Source organism: Octodon degus, unplaced genomic scaffold, assembly GCF_000260255.1.
Source record: "Octodon degus isolate 3935 unplaced genomic scaffold, OctDeg1.0 scaffold00149, whole genome shotgun sequence".
Lineage (NCBI taxonomy): Eukaryota > Metazoa > Chordata > Mammalia > Rodentia > Octodontidae > Octodon > Octodon degus.
In genome coordinates this window covers 5,430,133-5,437,429 of record NW_004524725.1, presented here as the reverse complement: position 1 = coordinate 5,437,429, position 7,297 = coordinate 5,430,133, and positions in this window count along the sequence as shown.

Genomic DNA, 7,297 nt, shown 5'->3' with positions numbered 1-7,297 from the left:
ATTGTTTAAAAAGAAAGGGTTGCTGAATGAGGGCAATAGACAGGAAAAGGAATATTGTGGGACTGCCCTGCTTCAAGGTTGTATATGGTTAGATTTTTGGACTTATGTGTAAACATAAGAAGTATATAATTTTTTATTCCCATTTTTAAAAATATATTCTAATTTTTAAATGTTTTTTCATCATATTCTGTAAGAACTTAAAGTTCAGCATATCAATACTTTATGAAAAATACCTGTTCCATGTTATGTCTAAGATGTTTGATATTCAGACAGAGAGCGACGTTAAGCTTAATAGCCCAGATTGTATGGTAATAGCAATAAGCTTGTCTTCTAGATGGTTAAGAACCTAAGTTTGCAGACCAAAATTAGAGAAAAAGGAGGGCTGCAAGGACAGCCAACATTTTGGCCCTAGCCTTCTAAGGTCAATTAAGACTTGGGATATATGAGAACTTGTACTGTACCATCATGTAACTCAGTAGTGTCCCAAATTTTCTGATCGAGAAGATTATGGAGCCAAAGAGGAAAGTGATCGATGATGTACAGTGTGCCTAAGGAGAGTCACATGGAGAGAAAACATTCTCTCAGACTTTCACAGAGAACACTTTGGCCAAGCAATGGCCGTGACTCATACACATGGCTGACACTGACAAATGTTCCACAATCTGAGGTACAGGATCTCAGGATAATCTTGAGGGCATTTCACTGACCTTTTCAGACCCAAAAGCTACAACTCTTGTAACAAAGGTCCTGCTTTATCTTGGTCTTAACCGTCCAGCAGAAAAGTATAAAAACAAAGAATAAGAAGTAAAACCATGCTGTTGTGTTGAGCTGTAGGGGACTCAGGTAAACAATTTCTGATATTGCCAGTCAAGCAGAAGACCCAATATTATTATAGACTACTGGACTCTTTTAGAATATTTTGGTGAGTTTACCCACCTATAATATTGAAATAACAGAACTTAACACAAAAAGGGGATACAGATGAATGTCCATTTTGTATCTTTATATTCAAAGTGGTTAGGATAGATATATAGTTACATTCTCTTAATGAATAGAGGGATTTGTTCTAAGGGTGTTTGTAAATAGGATATCATGTCTGCATCTTGTACAGCAATTAACCACTAGGAAGAATGTATGTAATGTGTTAATTATTGAAACTGTCCTCCCAATTTTATTTGAAACTGTCTCATTTCTATTTGTTTCTAAATAAGATTATGGTGAAAAAATAATAGAAATTGGGCTCATTATATGTAAAGTAACTATCTCATGTAGAAACAAATTGTCAAGGACCATTGACTGAAAGTTCACTCAGTAAGAAAGCAATTTAGATAACTACTTTCAAGTTTATTGGTTTCTATCCTTCAAATTGAGACTAACCAGAAGCATGAAGGTCAGGAGATAGCTTAGCAGCATAAGCACTTGCCTGGAAAGTGCAAGATCCTGAGGCAGATCCCCATTACTGTATGCTATGCTGGCCTTGGACCCAGGGCACGATGGAGCAAGCGTATAATCCGTGCTTGGGAAGGCTATGACAGAAAGATCGCTATGAGTGTCAATGCACAGTGAGATCTTGTATCAATAAAATACAAATTTAAGACTTAAAATATTAATATAAGTATTATATTCTTTGGTTTGAAGATTAAAAACAACATACATGATCAAATTAAATTTTTGTATTAAGAAGCAGTTTAAAACTGATTTAATTATAAAGGCTTTGTATGAAATACTTCATAGAAAATACAAAGTTGCAATGAGGCAAAATGTTCATCAGAAATTGCTTAATGTACTGTTGCTCTTAGATTATTTATTAACGTTTCATAGATTCAAATACACAGAGTTTAAAAATTAAAAGATCACATAATACATTATAATAATAAGACAATGAAAACAAATTTTTCCATAATTTTTTAAGTTTTTTCAAAAGGATTAATTCCAGCGTAATTTCTAATGTTTGAGTGAATAAATTTGTTTAACTTTAAAATATATTGTGTAGCTAGAACAAAAACTGTAGTAATATATGCATGTATAATCCTTTTTAGTTATACATGTCTTATTATCATCATCATTATTATTTTGTGTGTGTGTGTTTTAGGGAAGGGTCTACAGGTTATTCAGGGTCACACTACTAGATCAGATTCATAGTGATCCACCTGTTTACATCTTCCCAAGAGTTGGGATTACAGGAACATGCCACCATGTCGAGTCTCAATTGCTATCTTAGCGTGTCCTGGGGGTGGGGCCGGCTCAGCCAACCCGGGTCTGGAACCCTGGAGACCTGTGCCAGCTTGCAGGTTCTTTCCTCCACTGAGCTATTTGGCTGGCCCCCATATACATTTATAATCAATGTCTCTATAATTTATAATTTTGGCTAATGTACGTTCATTTCCTATCTATAATTTATAATTTTGGCTAATGTATGTTCATTTTCTATTAATTGTTTTTCATTAGATCCAAAAAATAATTATATAACTGTGTTTCCAAAAGCTCTTATATCAATATTCTTTTTTAAACCTAATAAATGAATGCATTTATATATTTAATGTGTCACTTTCACTTCCAATAAGAAATGTGTTGCAGATTACTTAAATTTTACACCTGTTCCTTAAGCACATATATGAAATAACTTACTGCTCTCAGTTTTTCTGTTTTATTGGACTATTTCCAGAATTCTGAAGTTTTCAGTAAATCATAATTGCTAAAAAATTATCATGAAGACTTTTCAAGGATTGACAATATGACAAGGAAGGATAAAGAGAGAAAATTGTTACTACTAGGATAAACATCATCTCTATTGCGATGAAAGTGTCCCCAGTGACTTATGGTTCATCACGATTTCTGTTGAACCAACAGAATTGCAATGTTGATAGCTGTGAAGATTCCCTGTAGGATTCATTCAGGGTGAAAAAGGCCCCAAACTGAGGGAGCAAGGTTCTATACCGGAGGTCAAAACTATATCTTGTTTATCTTTTGCTTATTTTGTTGTCTTAATTACCTATTATGAAAAACTTTGAAATTTGAACATAACTCAGGCAGAAGTGGACAAGTGAAATACCAAAATGTGAATCAAAATCTCAAAGTATTATCTGACCTTCGATATGTTGACTGGGAGTTCTTAAACTTGGTTTTGCAAATGTCAGTGCTTATTACGATGCAGTATACATTTTACCAGTCAAGCCAGGTGAGGAGCTGAGAAGCAGTGTGGGAGAAGGGACCTTTCCAGGTGTCCTCACTGAGCGTGAACCCCACCTGTCTGCCTCTACTCACATAGAGCTTTAGTGCCTTTCCTCTTCATAGTGTTGCATGGGAATGAAATACTCAACCCAAATGATACCTGGGATGTTTGTGCTCTCTCTCTCTCTCTCTCTCTCTCTCTCTCTCTCTCTCTCTCTCTCTCTCTCAATTTGGTACAGGATCTTATTCTGCAGCTCAGGCTCATGGTGATCCTCCTGTTTCAGCCTCCCCTGTATTGGGATTACAGGCATGAGCCACCGTTTAGCTCTTGGTCACTGGTTCAGTGTACTCAGGGGCCGAGTCAGCAAGGCATGTGGTGCCAGGGATCAAACTCTAGTCCCTTTGCTTGCCTAAGTAGGCACCTGTTCTGCTGAGCTATCTCCCTGGCCCTGAGATTTTATTCTCTAAAACAGAAGAATGGGGATGGAAAGGTAGCTCAGCAGTCTTAATGCCTGACTGGAAAATGCAAAGACCTGGGTTCAATACCTGGTAATGCATGCTATGCTGGCATGGAATTTCAGCTGTGCCTTGCTGGCCCCGAATTTGGGCGTGGGGTACATGCCTGTAATAGCAACACTGTGGAGGCTGAGATAGGAGGATCACTATGAGTCCAAGCTGCAAGGTGCAATCCTGTATCAAATAAATAAATTTAGCCTAATACCACAGTGATATATGGGCACCCATGTTTATAACAGCACAGTTTTTCATAGTTAAATCCTGGAAACAACCCAGATGCCCATGAACTGAAGAATGGATAGAGAAGATGTGGTATTTTTATACAATGGAGTATTATTCAGCTATAAAACAGGATAAATTTGGGTCTTTTGTAGGTAAATGGATGCAACTAGAGAAAATACTCCAGAGTGAATTAAAACAGACCTGCATGTGCAAACATCACCTTGTCTTCTTGTGAGAACCTGAAAGAGAAACATGGAATCTGAAGGGTACAACAGATCCTGGGAAAAGGGAATGAACTTATTCAAAAGGAAAGAGTTACTGAGTTGAGGAGGACAGGAGTGGGAGTGGGGCAAAGAGATTTACCTATGTATGTAAGCAGAATGGTTTGGACAGCTGTACTATGTATTTCTCCTGGAAAGTTCTGTGGAAACAAGTAACTTAATTCTTAATTTGTTTGGTCTCCTTTTTTGAACTGTTTATGGTTTTTCTCTTAATTTCTTATACATTTCTTTCTTTGTTTTTCCTTCCTCCAATTTGACATGCATATATCTGGTAATATGACTAACTGGTGGGAAGACAATACTATGTATTAGAACAAATACTGTGGAATTCATATTACTTGGTTTAGTGAAATTCTGTATCACTTTCTGTTTTAGTTCTAATTTATACTCTCATTAAACAATAAAAAAGTAATAAAAAACCAAGAAGAGTAAATTTGAGGAAAAACGATGGCAAGAGCAGATTATATCTACTGGGTGAACGAAAGCTTCTGTCTGACAGAGGGATAGAAGGGGACCAGAGCATCTTGCTGGGAAGCTGTACTTGCTAGGGCTTTTGATAAAGCAAAACCATCAATTGAGGCAGGTCTAAGGCAGAAAACATGGGAACTCTCTTGGGGGTTGAGGGATAAAACTATGGTCAACCAATAGGATTACAAAAGCATAATTTTTTAGGTAAAGTTTACTAAATCCAGGAACAAATGGGAAGTGAGTCATGTAGCAAGCAGACATGAATCCAGAACAGGGGCTTTTCCTCAGGGGGCTGGATTAGTGACTCCTGGCTTCTGCAAGTGTGAGACCTATTTAGAATATTAATCCTGGATGCTTATCTTCATTGAAGTATGAATTTATTTGATCTTTTGTCTTGAGGTCTGGCCCACGTTGAGAGTATCTGTCTCTCTCACAGTTGCAAGGTATCTTGTCTTCCACACTGACACTATTTGAGGCTAGCCATGTCTGGGTGCCTATAAAATTTCTATCTGTCTCGGATGCCTATAAGAGTAGCACAAATATTTAGGAAACAGTCTTTATTCCCAAGTTCTGCAAACATCACTTTGTTTCCTGTCTGCCAGAAGAAATTCTTTCAGTTGTTACACTCAATATTGCATTATAATCTCTTTTTAAAATGTCTCTTGCTGTTTATCCATCTAAGTAGAAGGATGTGGTTTGTTTAAATACCTCACAAAGTTTATATTTTCTTAAAGACACACTTCTTGAGAAAGTACAAAACGTTTTGTATCAGTCTTTTTATTTTACTTCTGTGAGAAATCTTTAGAGCCTCAGTAAACATGCATAACTACCTCCATCAAATTGCTGAGCACAACATAGAAGGATTTAACCATGCATACTGCGTTTGTCAGGAATAAAGGAAAACAACACAAAGATACAAGAACAGGAAACACTCATTTCAGAAAAAAATCTGAAAGGAACTTCTCTGGCTCTTAGATCAGATGACTTTTCTAGAAAAGGACATGAGGTCTTTTAAAAGGCTCATGAGGTGAGAGCTCAGGGAAAGGGAACTGTGGCAGCCCCGCAAGAACGAGGCTTGAGAACAGGGAGTAGTGTTTGCCATGAATGCAACACTGAGTACTGGTGGGAGTTCTGAGGTCCAGCTGGCCTCCTGGGCCTCATTAGCCCACGGTGCATCCTCAGTGGATGGTCAGCCAAGGACAGCAGGGGTCCCAATCCTTCAGAGTTAGCTTTAAAATTATGATAAACATCTCAAAAGCATACACACATCCACCCTAAATATGTTTTCATGTTCTTTTTCCTCTATTTTCTACAGTTGTTTTTAATACATCAATTGCTGATATTTTCTTTGTCACTTTTTGCCTAATAAATCTTGATTTTTTAATAAATAAGCAAGAATTAAAAATGAATATCAAGGGGCCAGGAGATGGTTCAGTAGAATAAGCACTTCCTTGGCAAACAAAAGGGCCTAAGTTCAATCCCTGGTTCTGACAAAACAAAACAAAACAAACAAACAAACAAACAAAAATATAAAATATTCAGGAATTATTTCTATGAATATGTATCTATTGCCCGTAAAGGAAAACAGTCTTTCTCAGGGCAAGGTAGCCTGGTTAGATTGGTAACAAAGGCCAGACTCTTCTGCTGCATAGTTTCTCTGAGATTTTACCATTGAAGCATCACTTTTTCATGGAACACAAACCCTTATATGTTTAATTAAAAACCATCAGCTTTTGTATATATTTCTTTCTAATAAAAATTCCTCTCAAATTCCACATTTAGTCAAGAAGGATATCTATTAATTTACCCCTTTTAAATGGAAACTCTTTGACAATTGTTCATATTTGTTTCCACAAATTCTCATTTCTAAATTAAAAAAAAAAAAATCAGTGTTCGATGCAATTTCTGCATTTGACTAGCACTACTAAAAGCATCCAAATTTCCATTCTGTCAAATCCCCAATCAAATTTTGTTGGATAGTCTTCACTTCTCAGCAACTGACATAGTGACATGTACATGTGTCACTGATAGTTTTTTTTTTCTATCACTGAGGCCAAACCTTCTCAGGCTTCCCCAGATCTCTGTCAGCCAGCTTTCCTGACACTGTAAATCTACCTCAATGAAGGACAGGCTGGATTGGTGTCAGGGGCATTGGTCCATAGGTGGCAGTCTCCAAGGGAGACATGGTGAAGGTGTGGAATGGAGCAAAGATGGTGAGCTCATGGTGGCTGGAAATAACAGGGCATCACTGCCAGGCAGGAAAGAGTAAAGGACCAGGTGCAGCAGCCAAGGTAATCCCAGATGGGTATTTTCTGTTCTAACCAGTGTGTCCTAGGCCAGTGAAGTTGATATTATATAATTTACTTTCACTATTCTTCTGAAGTCACAAATTGATATGAGTCATGCTGTATTTTCTCTTCTCTTTTATCAATATATAATATTATATTTTATTTCTGCCTTCCTGTTATTGTAGGAGAATGTACCCCAAGGCATTCCCACTAGGCTACATCCCCAGGCTTTTTCATTTTGGGGATCACATTGGGTTGCTAAATTGTCTGGATTGAATACAAAATATTGATCTTCCTGACCCAGCTTTCCAGATGGCTGGGATTACAGGGATGCACCTCCCTACCTTGTTA